We start from the raw sequence: 17,418 nt of genomic DNA, 5'->3' as shown, positions 1-17,418 counted from the left end.
TACATACCTAAATAACGTACTGTTTTACTGATCAATAAGTTAGTCCTTCTTCAAATAAAGTACACACTGTGACAGTACTCAGTTTCAAATGCAGGGAGAGGAATTTTTTTAACGCCACAAAGACAGTGTTTACAGGTTCTAGAAAATTAACCTACAAATGGCTTACGTATAGTTCTTTCTATCTAGCAAACTTCAGCTTTAAAAATTAGTAAACATGAAATCAAACAGCAACTTGTTAAATCCTTATCCAGTAATCACAAATAGAATTACTAGAAAAGTCACGGAAATGTAAAGGTCAAAATGTGTGGGAAGTGGAACCCTGTTAAACATTACAAGGTTACACTGTAATTTTACACAAGGTGAAACTGCCCAGTTACCCAAAGCTTAAAAATGGCAAGATGATGGTAAGCGCACATTCCAACACTCCCATTATGTGCATTCTTGAGGAAGTGCTGCTCTGAGGCAGAGTTAGATCATTATTACTGATGACATCATGCAGCTGTTGCTGACTGGGCGGTTTTGCCTGGAAGCAACATCATGTTTAAATATTTGTGAATGTCTGCATTAAGACATCTAGTATGCATGGTTAATTATGCATGGGTGTGTGTGTGTATGTGTTTGTGTGTGTGTGTGTGTGTGTGTGTGTGTGTATATATATATACGGAGGAGATGGCACAAGATGTATGGACATTCAACCTCTTTGCTGACTTTTGTCAATATGAATGAGTTCATCTCTTTGCCAGCTCTTCGGTTTTCTATAATACAAGGACCTTAGACTCTTGAAAGATCCATCTTGTGCTTAACTCATTATCTCCATTTGCATTACCTCACAAACACCACTCAATTTATCCCTACTATCTCTTTTTCTGTCTCCTTCTCACTATCTTTCTCTTCAATCCCCACTTTTCCAGGATAAATAAAGAGTGATTTTAATTCTTTGTGATTTTTGAGCCCTTTGAGGGGATTCACTTCACATTAAGCATGCTGTCCCACACAGCATTAAATATTGAGCATGTGGGTCGTTTTGTTTTTATAATTTCTCTTCCCACAGGTTGTGTTGGCAGCCATTGCTTGGAGACCATAAGAGGTAACTGCATTTTGATAAGCCATCAAATGAGTGAGCAATGCAGGCTGGAGGCTCTCTGCTGCTGCAGTCTGTCAGGCTGCCTAGATGGTATCATTGCTTGTGACACAGAGCATGCACACAGAAAGTCTACACTTCCCTGCCTGCCTTTTTTCCAAATGGTGATGGTGGTTGTTGGTTTAGAAATTTAAATAAAATGACAATTGTGGTCCAAGGTGGCCATGGCCACCACTGGCAACCCCCTAGCTCCTCCCCTGGCATCAAGGAGGAAGTGAGAGTGAGAGGAAGGAGTTCAGTCATGCATGTTCCATAGAACTTCTGGTTCAACTTAATTCACATCCTTCCCAGATCCCGTTTCTCCCCAGACATTTTAGTGGCACCATAGACATAGAGTATAAAAGCAAATTCATCTTTTATTCAGCATAGGGTGAATATTCAGACTGCAAAACTGAAAAATAGCAAAGGTCAGTATTTAGCAAGCTTCTCTCTCCCTGAAGTACTGAAACAGAGTATGACAAACAGTGTTCCTTGATCAGTTGCTTGAACCATGGTTCACAAAATGGCATTAAAATGTTCCACCAGAGGTGGTTCAAGCCATAGGCCATAGACTGTTGCATATGCATAAGAGTTTGCGCTACAAAGGCCCAGGGCCCTTATGTACCACTGTCCAGACTAAAATGTCTCATGGGGTTGACTTTAGGCAAGGCTCTGGGTGTGCTTGTGGGGCCCGAGGCACTTAATGGTGTGAATCAGTGGACCAATGATGTGATAAGCATACGGTTGATCACTCCTTATCCTATGGCATCTCCAGTCTCCCTGAGGCTTGTATGATAAACATATTTTACCCTTGACTCACTGGGTTGACTGTTGTCATTTAATGCCTGAGATGGAACAATGGTGTCGAAGAAAGAATTAAATAGTGCCACCACCCATCAATCGGTGTGTATCACTGATGCCGTTCGTCTGTAATATGTGCATGTATTCTGGTAGCACTCACCCACAAATCTATAAATTAATTTTGGTTTGTAAATAAAAATGCTGCCATGTGACATGCTGATGACAAAAATGCCTTAAATTATAATGTACCTCCTGCCAATTTGTCCTGTTTTATCACTTTGTCTTTCAGAGGCTGGGCCACATTCTAATATGCATATTGTCCATCCTAAATAGTGAGATGAAAATTTATTTCTCCCAAATCACATACTACAATATGACAGATGTCATGCAAAAAAAGGCCTTGTAAAAATGTTACCCCCCTTTGATCCAAAACTTAATTCAATTGTGGACATTGGTTCCACACAATGAAGATGTGTTTATTTGATCTGATTTTAAAATGTATGCTACTTAAATACTTTGTGTAGCGAAAACCTAAATTAATTGAGTTAACCTAACCTAACTTAAATTTGATTTGTTCAAATAACTCAAATAACAAAATAACAAATTAGTATATTATGTAGATCTTTTTGTACTTTTTTATCAAGTATGGTAAGAGTTTACAGATCCTTTGTCACGAACCCCGCCCCTCTGCCCCATCTCCGCTTCCTCGAGCACGCACACATGCACTCCGCGAGCGTGCTCGCTTCCCGCTCCCTCGCTCCCCCTTGAGCTCGTACGCTCTTTTTCCTCCATCGGGCTTCCATGCCCGGTTTTGCTTTTACGAGCTCTCGCTCATAAACGATCTCCCCCCTCTGGCGCACTCGGCTCATCAGCCAGAACATTATGACTCTTGTTCTCACGCGCTTCCTATCCCCACACATTAGTTACACCTGCCAGAGTCCCAATCACCTGTCATTGTTTGCACCTGCACTCACCCCTATAAATACACCATCCTTCCGTTTGTTTCCGGTTGGTTATTGTATTGTATTTAGATTCCTGTATGTTTGGTTCCCGTACCTTTGCCCCTGCTAGTCCCGTCTAGTTTTGCCCCCGCTAGTCCCGTCTAGTTTTGCCCCTACTCGTCACTTGTTAGCTTGCCAACTCCCCATTCCTCTCGTCCCCTGTCTTCGTTCCCGCTAGTCTCGTCGTGTTCCTCGCCCTAGTTGTTAACTGTTTTCCCCGCTCTCGTTCACCTCCCTCCTTGGATTTGCCCCCTTGTTTGTACTTTTGCCCGGACTGCTTTTATTTACAATAAAGCAGTTTTTCCTCATTGTGACTGTCTCTACTTGTGTGTGTGTGTGTCGGGTTACAGAATAACCAACCTCACCGTAGACAGTCACAATGCGTCGCGCTGAGGATTCGCGCGGCTCACTAGAGCGGAGGAATACGTCACATTCAGCGCGAGGAGCTACGGTGTGGAAGCATGAACGCGCGCTCACAGCCCAGGGCCAGCAGGTGCGTGCAAATTTTGATTTTTGTCACCCTGCGTCACCTGTGTCTGCCCCTGAGCCCGTTTATGCTTCCCCTGCATATTTGAGTGCCGTGAACTCTCCACCCCCCGAGAGGTTTTTTGGCTCTTCCGGCGCTGACCAAGGGGTTTTTTTGCGAGGCAGCGGTTATGTAACGCATAACCCCGCCCTTGACATTATGGAGCCAGCGGCCCGACTATTGGTGTTGCGTCAGGGGAGTCAACCCTTGGAGGTTTATGTCACTGATTTTTGTGCCCTGGCCAACCAGGTGAATTTTGATGAGGTGGTTCTGAAAGACATTTTTCAGGATGGACTGAATGAGCCAGCCTCATCATACATGCCTGGTGGTCGATGCTCTCTCAACCTGGCTCAGTTTATTGACCTCGCCCTGCTGTGCGTTGGTTCCTCGTTTACTGTGGGGGAGGCAGACACTGAACCAGCGCTCCACACCAAGACCCCCCTCTCAAAGCCTACCACGGCCCCCGTTTTGAAGCCTACCACGGCCCCCGTCTTGAAGCCTACCACGGCCCCCGTCTTGAAGCCTACCACGGCCCCCGTCTTGAAGCCTACCACGGTCCCCGTCTTGAAGCCTACCACGGCCCCCGTCTTGAAGCCTGACACGGCCCTAGTCCCCAAGCCTGACACGGCCCTAGTCCCCAAGCCTGACACGGCCCCAGTCCCGAGGCCTGTTAAGGCCCCAGCCTCGAAGCCTGGCACGGCCAGCGAGTCAACGCCCATGCCCGCCACGGCCAGCGAGTCAACGCCCATGCCCGCCACGGCCAACGAGCCAGCGCCCATGCCCGCCACGGCCAACGAGCCAGCGCCCATGCCCGCCACAGCCAACGAGCCAGCGCCCATGCCCGCCACGGCCAACGAGCCAGCGCCCATGCCTGCCACGGTCAGCGAGCCAGTGCCTGTAGCCTCGACCGCCCCAGAGCCAGCGCCTGTAGCCTCGACCGTCCCCATGGCCACGTCCCCCGTTGGCCGAAGACGTAAGAGAAGGAAGAGGGCCCCTTCTCCCCAGTCTCGTCTTGTGCTCAAGACCGCAGAGGTGCCCTCAGAGTCTTCCACGGCTCTGCCGGGTTCTGCTCCGCCCTCAGAGTCTTCCACGACTCTGCCGGGTTCTGCTCCGCCCTCAGAGTCCTCCACGGCTCTGCCGGGTTCTGCTCCGCCCTCAGAGTCTTCCACGGCTCTGTCAGCCTCTGCTCGCCCCTCAGAGCCCTCCCGGGCTCCTCCTCACGAGCCTCCCAGGGCTCCTCCTCACGAGCCTCCCAGGGCTCCTCCTCTCGAGCCTCCCAGGGCTCCTCCTCTCGAGCCTCCGAGGGCCCCTCCTCACGAGCCTCCTAGGGCTCCTCCTCACGAGCCTCCCAGAGCTCTACCCCTCAAGTCCCTCAGGGCTCCATCCCTCGAGTCTTTCACGGCTCCACCCCTCAAGCCTCTCACGGCTTCGCCTCTCGAGTCTTTCAGGGCTCCATCCCTCGAGTCTTTCACGGCTCCACCCCTCAAGCCTCTCACGGCTTCGCCTCTCGAGTCTTTCAGGGCTCCATCCCTCAAGCCTCTTACGGCTTCGCCTCTCGAGTCTCTCAGGGCTCCTCCGCCTCTCAGGGCTCCGCCCCTCGAGTCTTTCATGGCTCCACCCCTCAAGCCTCTCACGGCTTCGCCTCTCGAGTCTTTCATGACTCCACCCCTCAAGCCTCTTACGGCTTCGCCTCTCGAGTCTCTCAGGGCTCCTACGCCTCTCAGGGCTCCGCCCCTCGAGTCTCTCAGGGCTCCTCCCCCTCTCAAGCCTCTCAGGGCTTCGTCTCTCGAGTCTTTCAGGGCTCCTCCTCCTCCTCTCAAGCCTCTCAGGGCTTCGTCTCTCGAGTCTTTCAAGGCTCCCCCCCTCAAGCCTCTCGAGCCTCCCAGGGCTCGGCCACTAGAGGCTCCTATGGCTCTGCCTCCCGAGCCTCCTACGGCTCCCCCTCCAGAGCCTCCTACGGCTCCACCCCCCGAGCCTCTCATGGCTCTGCTCCCAAAGACTCCAGAGCTTCCTAGGGCTCCGCCTCTCGAGCCTTCCACGGCTCCACCACCCGAGCCTCCTATGGCTCTGCTCCCTAAGACTCCAGAGCCTTCTAGAGATTTGCCTCCCGAGCCTCCTACGGCTCTGCTCCCTAAGACGCCAGAGCCTTCTAGAGATTCGCCTCCCGAGCCTCCTGCGGCTCCGCCTCCCAAGCCTCCAACGGCGCCACCTCCCCCGGCTCCGCCTCCAGAGCCTACCCGGGCTTCGCTCCTGGAGCCTTCTACGGCGCCACCTCCCACGGCGTCACCTCCCTCGGCTCTGCCTCCAGAGCCTTCCAGGACCTCACCTCTGGAGCCTCCTACGGCGCCACCTCCATGGGCTCCACTTCCTGAGCCTTCCAGGCCTTCGCCCCTAAAGCCTCCTTCGGCTCCACCTCCAGAGCCTTCCAGGCCTTCGCCCCTAAAGCCTCCGTCGGCTCCACCTCCAGAGCCAACTACGGGGCTGCCTCTGACGACTCCGCCTTTCACGGCTCAGCCCGGACTTCCTGACCCTCTACCTGTCCTGTGGCCTCTTCCCTGGCCTCCGGACCCTATTCCTGTCCTGTGGTCACCTTCCAGACCCCCGGACCCAGTCCCTGTCCTCCAGTCGCCTTCCAGACCTCCTGACCCAGTCTCTGCCCTATGGCTGCCCCCTGGACCTCCCGACCACCCGCCTGTCCACTATGTTCCCCCTGACCTTGTCTTGAACTGCCCATTGACCCCCATGGACTGTTTCATTTCCCTTTTGGTGCCTTCTGTTCTCCGCGAGATCACACTCTCGTTCTGTCCCCCGTGAGATCACACGCTCGTTCTGTTCCCCGTGAGATCACACGCTCGTTCTGTTCCCCGCGAGATCACACTCTCGTTCTGTTCCCCGCGAGATCACACTCTCGTTCTGTTCCCCGCGAGATCACACTCTCGTTCTGTTCCCCGCGAGATCACACGCTCGTTCTGTTCCCCTCGAGCTCACACGCTCGTTCTGTCCCCCCGAGCTCACACGCTCGTTCTGTTCCCTCGCGCTCCTCGCAGCCGAGCGCGGCCGTCAGGAGCCGTCCTATTCAGAGGGGGGAGTACTGTCACGAACCCCGCCCCTCTGCCCCATCTCCGCTTCCTCGAGCACGCACACATGCACTCCGCGAGCGTGCTCGCTTCCCGCTCCCTCGCTCCCCCTTGAGCTCGTACGCTCTTTTTCCTCCATCGGGCTTCCACGCCCGGTTTTGCTTTTACGAGCTCTCGCTCATAAACGATCTCCCCCCTCTGGCGCACTCGGCTCATCAGCCAGAACATTATGACTCTTGTTCTCACGCGCTTCCTATCCCCACACATTAGTTACACCTGCCACAGTCCCAATCACCTGTCATTGTTTGCACCTGCACTCGCCCCTATAAATACACCATCCTTCTGTTTGTTTCCGGTTGGTTATTGTATTGTATTTAGATTCCTGTATGTTTGGTTCCCGTACCTTTGCCCCCGCTAGTCCCGTCTAGTTTTGCCCCTAGTCGTCACTTGTTAGCTTGCCAACTCCCCATTCCTCTCGTCCCCCTGTCTTTGTTCCCGCTAGTCTCGTCGTGTTCCTCGCCCTAGTTGTTAACTGTTTTCCCCGCTCTCGTTCACCTCCCTCCTTGGATTTGCCCCCTTGTTTGTACTTTTGCCCGGACTGCTTTTATTTACAATAAAGCAGTTTTTCCTCATTGTGACTGTCTCTACTTGTGTGTGTGTGTGTCGGGTTACATCCTTATTCACTGACAATACTGATGATCCTTTAACATTTGGTTCTTGAGATGTGAAATACACACAGATTTTACACAAGCAATGTACTCAACCTAACAATTAGCTCCACTCTTCTCCATAGTGGTTACCTCCCAAGAAAAATTAAACATCACATAACCTCTAACACTAACAAATCTCCTACTTATTTCATTTTGCGTAGAAATACATTAAAATTACACTTAATTATAAAATGCTCTCTCCTTATCCAGTCCCATGCAAAGCATTCTGGGAACTGAAAATCATCTGCCCGGTTTCAGCAATACATTGATGCAACACATATTATTCATATTACACAATTGGATTAAGTAAACGTAGATGGGTTATACACAATTAAATTAAGTTGATACTAAATACTAAACTATTGTGTTGCATTAGGTCCTTTTAAATATGTTAATTAAGCAACTAGTAAACATTACGTTGAGTGAACACCATCCGAAGTAAGAATCCATTGTTATATTTAATAGCAATGTGATCACATCACTTTTTGATGACTGCATTGAACCTTATGCAATATAATAATGTTCTAATTTCAAGCATACATTTATTAATTTGATTTTAAGTGTACTGGTTTAATATTTTCCCTTTATTCAGTGTAGATTTTCAAAGTGTGCATCTAATATTGCCCATAGCTTCTTTGCAAAGGAACAAGAAGAGTTTTTCAATTGTGAAAAACTGAAACTAAAAGTTTGAGGAAACTAAAATGTAGAGGTAGGCTAATGAATTTAGCTAAATACTTTTACATTTAAAAGCAAACAGTGGAGGAAACAATATTATGTGGTGGTGGCCTACTCAAAGTTTACTTTCCCATTACCAGCAATATAAAGCAAGGCTTTTTGGTACATAGAAGTATGTAAATTGGGATGCAACCATATTAATGCTTTCTGTCAGCTGTTCCTTGCTGCCAATATGATGTGAAGCCCTTTTTGAGTTCAAGTTTGTTATAGGTTTTTTTGTTCTCTTCTGCCCCCTGCTGTAGAATGTCTAAATAGCAGCCATTATTGGGGAGGCACTGTTCTCATCTGAGAGTTTTTACTAAGTTAATTTAATCTTTCTTTATTGAATTAATGAAACAAATAATTCAGTGAATCATTGACAACTAATGTACAAGGAAATTGGTCATTCTGCAAAATAGGTGCATTTTGTGTTCCTCAATAACGTGTGATCAAAGGCTTTAACTTTACTTTTAAGTGTTTTTTTTTTCATCATCTTTCTTGAGGATACCTTTTGGTCAGTTCCCAGCCCCGTGTCCATCTTCTCATTGGTAAATATGCACATATTGCTAAAAAAAAATAAAAAAAAATAAAATAAAAAAAAAGATAAGAAAAAGCTATTTATTCTTGGTGAATATATTTCATATTTAAGTTGACATAATAAATATTTGTAAAGACTTAAAGTTGTTCCCAAGTAATGTGTCAGTTACCATCGTTTTTAAAATAACGTACAATTTAATAAATAAATAATAACATAATGACATCATTGTCCTCTCAAGATGTGAACTCTTCAAGTATAAGTAAGTGTCTCCTCTTTTAAATCATTTCATCTTATGTTTTGTTAGGTTTGCCAACCCTGTAACTTTTTTAATGGCAAAGCTATATCCCAAGTTATATTAAAAATAAAACGTGTAGCTTGAGATGGCACAGTGCATTTTATTGACATTTAAAGACTTTATTGTCTAGAATAGAATAAGATATATAGTTAAAAAAAAAAATGTAGGCCTACTTAGAAAATCAGCTTTTTAAAATAGAAAAGGCTAAGATTTCACAGAATGAACCAACTGCAGTGAAAAAGCGTAATTCAATTTTAATAGTAGGCTACACGAAAAGCAGATAAATTACCATATACCCTGCTAATCTCTCTGTGCATTTCCTTTCTGTTCTTGCCTCCAGCATCCCACTGCTCAGCAGTCTTAACACTTCAGTGTGACTGCGACTCAGTCAGACAGTAATTGGAGAATGTTTTGAGCATTTCACACACTCCGCATAAAGCCAAAGCGTTACGTTCTCAGGCGACATAGCCATTAGCCTGGTTGCCGACCAGCAGACCTGTCACCCTTGTTTAATGTGCCTCACTGGGTGTATTTGTGTGTGGGGGTTTATGTGCTGACACTGAGGAGTTCAGGCCGCAGCGGCATGTGAACCCACAGGCTGAGGGGTTAATAGCCTGTTCCACCACCATTTCCTCCACCTCCAGACGTCAGAAACCCACACTGTCACCCTCTCAGCTCAGAAGGTTGTGTACAGACCGTTCGATGCTGCTCTCTTTGACAATGTCGGCACCAATTTAAATGGAATTCTACATGTGCTAATTAAGTGATCTCTAACCATCCACTCAACCACCTGGGCAGAGCTCCAGCAGACCCGCTCCCTCCGCTCATCTTCCTCAGCACTACAGCTCTGGCATGTCCTACTTTACTATCTAATGACTCTCTGATAGAGCGACACTGTGCCAAAAAATAAACAAAAGAAAGAGCTTGAAATCCCAGCATAATGATGCCCCCCTCTTTTCCCGCTCTCATTGTTCTGACAGGAGAAAGAAGTCGTGCTTCATTTGCATAATAGATGGGAATGGAACAGCAAGAAAGTGTGCCACTCCGCACCCTAACACAGTGCCTGTTACAGCTCGATGCAAATGATCTCCATCATAATCTCATCATCATTCAAGGATTTGCTTGGGTTGATGGGAACTTCACCATACAGATATATACAAACATTCTGCTTGACATGTACACAAATACACAGTGTTACATACATATATGATATGAGAAAATTATCCATATGTTCAGAAAGATCAGAATCTGTGTTTGCTATATAATGTAAGTGTAGAATTACCCCCCACAGAGAAAAAAAGTACAAACTGAATGATTTAAATTGACAGGGATGATTTGCCATTTATAATGTCATGTCTCTGTCATCTACTCATTTAGTCTCAGTGAGAACCAAAAGTAAAAGCTTTTAAGGCTCTCTCCTTTCAAATTTAACCCAAACTGTAAATCTGCATTGGAGCTGCAATCATGTCTTTGTCAGCTTCATGTCTGATGTAAGATGGCAAGGTTAAACATCATTATTTGGTTGCCAGGCACTGGTTAAAAACATTCCTAATAATATTATATTACAGCTTGCAATAAGATTCGCCAGACTGAGGTCTTTTATTTCATTTGAAATTTGAATACAGTTTTTCTTTCAGACCTCATAAATTATTTTATCAGATGGCTCAATAAACATTTTATAAAGAGCAGAATTTGGCTATAATGTTTTTTTCCCCATTTCATTCTGCATGGGACTAATTAAGGATACAGTGCACTATTTAATTTTAAACAAATATTTACATATTAATGAAACCTAATTTTACATATTAATGAATAGTATTTAGAGGGTTTTGTGTGTTCATGTGGGCTTTAGATGTTCATAGACAATGTGCTAGAGCTGGGATTACATTTGTGTCACACCAAGATTATTCTCCTTGCCTTATCCTTGCTGAAATATGATTATCATTGTTTTTTGTTATTTCTGTTTATAGTGCGATTAAGTCCAATCTTATTAATGAAAAACTCATCGGATGTCAGCTCCTGCTCACGCAGAATAAGAAGATGTTTTTGAGACAGAGGGCAAAGCTTGGAAAAGGTCCCTGAGAGATTTGCGACATTTAAATACATGCCAGGCCTGAATAATTCTGTCTGCATTGATCAGAGATTCAAGATTACAAGATAAGCCACCATGGGTGTATAAGGACAGGGTTGCACTGACTAAAGCTTGACTTCTTCAGCGCATACTGTTTGTCTATGCCTTTATACATTGTTTACAAACAGAGAGCTGAGCAGAGTACCTAACACATTTTTTTTTTTTTTTTAAATAATCCACAAAAATTTAAAACTTAAAGGGATTGTTCACCCCACAAAAATGGAAAATTCTCTCATCATTTACTCACCCTCATGCCATCCCAGATGTGTATGACTGTCTTCTACAGAACCATTAAGATAAGAATATCTCAGCTATGTACAGTAGGTCCATACAATGCAAGTGAATAGTGACTAAACCTTTCAAGCTCCAAAAATCCCATATAGCAGCATAAAAGTAATCCATCTGTCTCAAGTTGTTAAACGATTAGTACACCCAAAAATGATAATTCTCTCATGATTTACTAATATTTACGCCATCCAAGATGTGTATGTCCTTCTTTCTTCAGCAGAACCGAAATGTAGATTTTATAAGCCCATTTCAGCTCTGTTTGTCCATACAGTGAAAGTGAATGGGTGCCGTGAGGCTGCTGGCTGTTGACGGTCCAAAAGGCATACTATATAGGCAGCATAAAAGTAATCAATACGACTCCAGTCGATCAATGAATGTCTTCATTTCAGTTCTGCTGAAGAAGGAAAGACATACACATCCTGGGTGGCTTAAAGGTGAGTAAATCATGAGAGAATTATAATTTTTGGGTGAACTTGTCCTTTAAATCCATATCTTCAGAAGCGATAAAATAGATGGATTAAGATGAGAAAGGTATCAATATATAAGTCCCTTTTTCCTATAAATCTCTACTTTTACTTTCACATGCTGAATGTGAAAGTGGGGATTTATAGGTAAAAAGTATTGAAATGTTGATCTGTTTCTCACCCAAAGTGACTGTATTGCTTGAAATGAAAAGTTTGGTCACCATTCACTTGCATTGTGAGGACCTACAGAGCTGAAATATTCTAAAAGAATCTGGGATGGCATGAAAGTGAGTAAATTATGAGAGAAATTTTACTTTAAGTTTAATAGTCAATAATAATAATATAATAATAATCAAAGTAATTTTAAAGTTACAAGCTGTGTGTGTGATGGTGTTGGACATTTTCATTTATGTATATAAAGAAAGAGGTCTTAGACATCCAAAAATGTGATCATTCCTCACTGATCTTAAAAATTCAGGAGGATGAAGGACTCTTGATTTTCACCAGTTTAATTTGTAAAGTGCCAGTGATTCCCATGATCCTCATCTCTTGCGGTTCTCATCATCTCTTTGATTGCTCAAACCCTGATTTGGCTTCTTCTTATAAGAATATTAGACCCTCTGCTATAAAAAGACAGTGCAGGCATTATCGTCTTGTAAAACGGATTCAGGAACAAATTAAAAATTGTCGTCTAATCTTCTTTGACCAAATGTACCAAGTGCAAGTGGTACATGTTCTTAAATCGGTGGCCTGATCCCAGTTGTTTACAGCCCTAAGCCTCAGGAGGGATCTGGTTGCTCATAAATCTGGGGCCCTGATTATGTTGCAGCAGAGACGAGACACAAAGCCACATTCTCATTTTCACTTCCTCCAGACCAGGATATATACATATAGGTCAGATATTTACAGTCTGTTTCCCCCTGATCACATACACCATGATATGCCTGCCTAATGCATGCATACATTTGTTGAAGCACATACATTCACGTAAACACAGCCGAGTACTAACTTAAAGGATTGGTAAATAGGAGGAACAATTATTTAGGACACAGTAAAAAAAAAAAAAATATGCAAATAAATGAGCATTTATTGTTCTTAAAATCTAACATATTGCCACACATTCTTTGACTATAACTGTGTGGATTCATACACTGAAAAAAATGTGATCCTTAAAAATGTTAATTCATGTGGTAACATCTAAAGTAACTGGTTTTGCTCAAGTAAAAAATATTTATTAACATCACTGTATCAGCCAGAATACATTAGTTTACACGACATAGACAAATAACAACATTTTAATAGTTCGATTATATAGAAATAGTTCCATGTTAGTGTTCTTAATGGGTTGTATCAAGATTAATAATTATTTTTCTGGTCCACAAAGAAAACACAGTAACTTCTAAAAACTCAGAATTTCCTCCCCTGAACATTTATTAAAACCAAACTGCAAAAATCCCTGGCTTACATTTAAGTCTGTTTAATTCAGAGAGGGGATATACAATGGTCAAGAAAAAAAAAGTTATGACTGTTTTTGGTATTTAAAAAATGTGGATTAATAACTAAATGTATGATATGACCCCTTTAATGTATGAAAAACTTCAGTTTTGAATGATACTGTGTCAAAAAAAGTAAATAACTCACTTCATATGTTGTTATGATGGCCAATGTGTGTGTGTGTGTGTGTGTGTGTGTTTGTTACACATATGACATGTAAGATGAGTATATGGTATTTACATAGATAACCAATTTTAAGGGTACCCCATTTTAATTACTGGACCAGAAAAACATACATGTCTGAGATATAGTGCACCCCAGCTTTGCTCTTTTTTCCAAATGCTCTGAAGAAGCAATTTAACTGAGCAGCACTGAGGCTTAGTGACCGATTACAGATTGCTGATGCCATCCAGAGCCCATTGGAACACATGAGTCAAGTGGCCTGGCAGCAGGATGAGATTTGTTTCTTGGGATTGTGTGGAACTATTAATTCAGGTCCCAGCAGTATTCTGGCCGGTCGTTACAGCGATGATAAGGATAAGGAGCAGCTGCTGATGCTCAGTTCAGCAGCCAGATTAATCTGCTGAGACTCAGTATTAAAAAAATATGGCACAGAGCATGTTTGATTGAGAATTACGCAAAAAATGAAGGGATCTGTTTGCTGCGTATCTGGGGGCTTGTACCGAAAGCTGTTAAGAAGGGATGAGTCCATAGTACTCATGGATATATCTCTAGCTTCATCATAAAAAAAACACTCCCTAATCTATATCTGAGATGTACTGTATTGTATAAAATACAAAAGATAATTCTTTCCATATTTAAGTTAAAGAACACATTGTATACGGTTTTATACTTTTCACAAAGCCGCTTGTCAACAGCTTAGAATGCATTACCAAGCTTTGCTCATATTTAAAAAAATACAAGATTTTTTATTCCGTTTTTGTATCTGATGAAATCTTCATTTCAATGTATTTTTTATACTTCAGCATATCAGTGCAGTTTGTTTAAGTGGGTTGGTTGCCAGAGGGGTGATACTGTGACATTGGCTGTGAAGAAAATGGCCTGACACCATAAAGCCACAATCTAACGCACACATTCATAACTATAGACTACACATGCATAAACGCATCACTACTCTCCATTCTTGCCCATTTGCTTGTCCCAAGCAGCCCATCCCCACTCCTAGCTATGAATATTGAAGCGGAACACTAATAACAACATGTATGCATTGTTGCGACTGCTTGGTCTGAATTATTTACTGCTGGACTCTTTTAATGTGACCACGTTGGGGTGCAGACCAGTGCACAGCCTCTCCCTCAGTCAGCTCCACTCTGCCATGTCACCTTGACCGTGTCACTACAGGTTAGGCAGAGATGAGGGTCAGAGTTCACTCTGCCAGGTTGTGTGAGCTGGTGGGGAGGTGAGGGCCAATCAAGCATGAGACAGCTTTTCACTTCCAGTGTCCGTTAGGGTGCCTCAGCCAACCAGCTCCCTGCGCCCAGCACATTAATTCACTCGGCAGCATTAATGTGTCAAATGAAAGTTTTATGTGCCGAATAGTCAGCAAATAGTCACTGCTTTTAGGGCACAAATAAGGCCAGGCTCAGCAGATAGGGGGAATCTATGTTCTTCAGTTGTTAGTCTATAATTGTGTGGTTGTTTAGATTAAATGCAGATATTGTCCAATAACTCTAGACCACATCGACTTGAGATGGTTCTTATTTAGAACCTGCACTGAAAACGGCTGACATGTACTGGGGCACTTTCATGACATCATGTACATAAAAACATGCTTGATTTTCTGTCATGGTGAGGACTTTCTTTTGACTTCTATTGGTTTTATACTGAGCTAATGATGAGCAATTGTATACCCCTATCTATCACATACCCTTACACCTAAATTTAACCCTCAAAGAGACCTTGTTGCATTTTTTAGATTCTAATTAATACATTAAGTGTGTTTATAAAGCCTTTACTTACTGTAGCTATTAAATGAGAAGTACCATAGACTTCTATTGTTTTTATATACTTAAAGGGATAGTTCACCCAAAAGGGAAAATTCTCTCATAATTTACTCACACTCATGCAATCCCAGATTTCTTTTTTCTGCTGAACACAAATTAAGTTTTTTTTTTTTTAAATAACTCAGCTCTGTAGATCCAGAATTTAAAGGTCCAAAAAGCACATAAAGGCAGCATAAAAGTAATCCACACGACTCCAGTGGTTAAATCCATATATTCAGGAGCAATACATTAGCTGTGGATGAGAAATCGATCAATATTTATTTTTTATTTATTTTTTGCTATAAATCTCCACTTTCACTTCTACATTCTTCTTCTTTTGTTTCTGGTGATTCACATTCTTCATGCGTATCGCCACCTACTGGGCAGAGTGGAGAACTTACAGTGAAAAAAAGACTTAAATATTTGTCTGTTTCTCACCCATCATATTGCTTCTGAAGATATGAAATTAACCACTGGAGTAGTGTATTACTTTTATGATGCTTTTATGTGCTTTTTAGACATCCCGATTTTTGGCTACCATTCAATTGCATTGTATGGACCTACAGAGCTGATATATTCTATTAAAAAATTGCGGTTGGTTCAGCCCGAAGAAAGTCATACACATCTGGGATGGCATGAGGGTGAGAAAATTATGAGAGAATTTTCATTTTGGGGTGAACTATCCCTTCAAGCAATAAGGTACGTGAGGCTGTGCTATATTGAGAAATTAAATATAGTATTCACAATATGGCACAGACCCAAGTGCTTATATTGCTTTTAAAAAGATTACCACATAAAAATCATATTAAGGACATGTGTTTATTCAAATGTTTTTTTTTTTTTTTTTTTAAGTAAAGTCATTAAATGCCATTCAATTGTTATATCAGTTTCTGGTAAACATTTGGCGGCCTGCACTGCCATGCATTTACCGTTATTCTACATAGTTTTTTAACAGATTAATTACACATTACTGCAAGCATCATTATATCAAAACATAAGTGGCTTTCCACACAAAACACCCTGAGACAGATCTTCAGTGGTGTTTTTTCTCCAATACAGTAGGACGCGTTGTAGGATATTGTATATGAAATGCAATGAAGAATAATGAATAATGAATGAGTAAACATTTAATTAGAAACATGCATGTCATGATAGCTGTAAAAGGATGACTGACAGGTCGGTGTACGGTGACAGGATACATGTAACAATAGTCCCCCACACACTAAAAAGTAGACACTTTTCCATCTTAAAACAAGTACACACTTTAAGGGCATAGTAAAATAATTAGGAAGCAGCAAAAGTTGTGCTTTATAGTGAATGAAGCACGGCTATTGGCCATTCAGCATCCAGGACCAGAACTATCTGTTTTATAAAGCTGATTAATTACTATGGGCAAACCTTATCCCAGAGTTTATCACTAACCCTGCATTTTATGAAAAGAAATTGGTACTTTTATGGAAAGAAATTGGTACTTTTATTCACCAAAGTGGCATTCAGCTGATCAAAATGTATAGTCAGGACATTAAAGGTGGGGTATGTGATTTGCAAAACGGCCGGCAGATTTTGAAAATACACAACTCTAAGGTCCTACCTTCTCTCCTCCAACGCTGGCCCTGACTCCACCCATTCGAAAAACATGGACGCGCAATCATGCACGAGCGAAAACTCAGATGCGCAGTGTTCTAGCAGTGTTCTAGACTCACTAGTCAAACAGTGCATTCACCTGTCAGACAATTTTTCAGAGCGAATTGTTGACACAGCAGGAGGAGGGGTTCGCATACCACTCTTGAAAGGTGTAGAGCTGATTTTCTCATAACTGTAAAAAAAAAAAGAACATAGCCAGCCCTGGCGTCTGTACAGCGGTCTTCTATTCAAAACAGGATTCATAGAAATGTGGAACAACCCCACTAGCACTATAAAAGCTCTATTCTCCATACATAAATACAATCGCTTCCTGTTACTGGGTCACGAGCTTTGAGTATGCGCACGAACGGGACACGCGCGCCAGGGTGGTGGGGGAGGGGGCATGGTACGACCGTTTGATTGACACATTTTCTGTCCAATGATTCTAGATGGTCTTGAAAATGATTGGCTGGAGTTTTTCGAGTCCTGCCCGTTCCACAGATGATTAAATTGCTTAATTTTCATTTCAGTGCTTCTAATTTACAGCCAGTAAGTGGATTAGGAATAGGATTTCAAGTTATTTTGAAAAAATGGTCAAAAAAGAAAATCACATACCCCACCTTTAATAATGTG

General features: G+C 43.1%; 1 protein-coding gene across 1 annotated transcript in view; it reads right to left on the bottom strand.

Annotated features, from left to right (window-relative positions):
* Positions 1 to 17,166, bottom strand: part of LOC127626781 (protein phosphatase 1B-like) — a 67,256-nt gene extending 50,090 nt beyond the window's left edge. The window contains exon 1 of the mRNA XM_052102815.1: positions 16,754 to 17,166. The gene's annotated coding sequence lies outside the window, so the exon portion shown is untranslated. The remainder of the gene's footprint in view (positions 1 to 16,753) is intronic.
* Positions 17,167 to 17,418: the final 252 nt, after the last annotated feature.

This window comes from Xyrauchen texanus, chromosome 33, assembly GCF_025860055.1.
Source record: "Xyrauchen texanus isolate HMW12.3.18 chromosome 33, RBS_HiC_50CHRs, whole genome shotgun sequence".
In the NCBI taxonomy this organism is placed as follows: domain Eukaryota; kingdom Metazoa; phylum Chordata; class Actinopteri; order Cypriniformes; family Catostomidae; genus Xyrauchen; species Xyrauchen texanus.
This window is presented reverse-complemented; position numbering and strand designations above follow the sequence as displayed.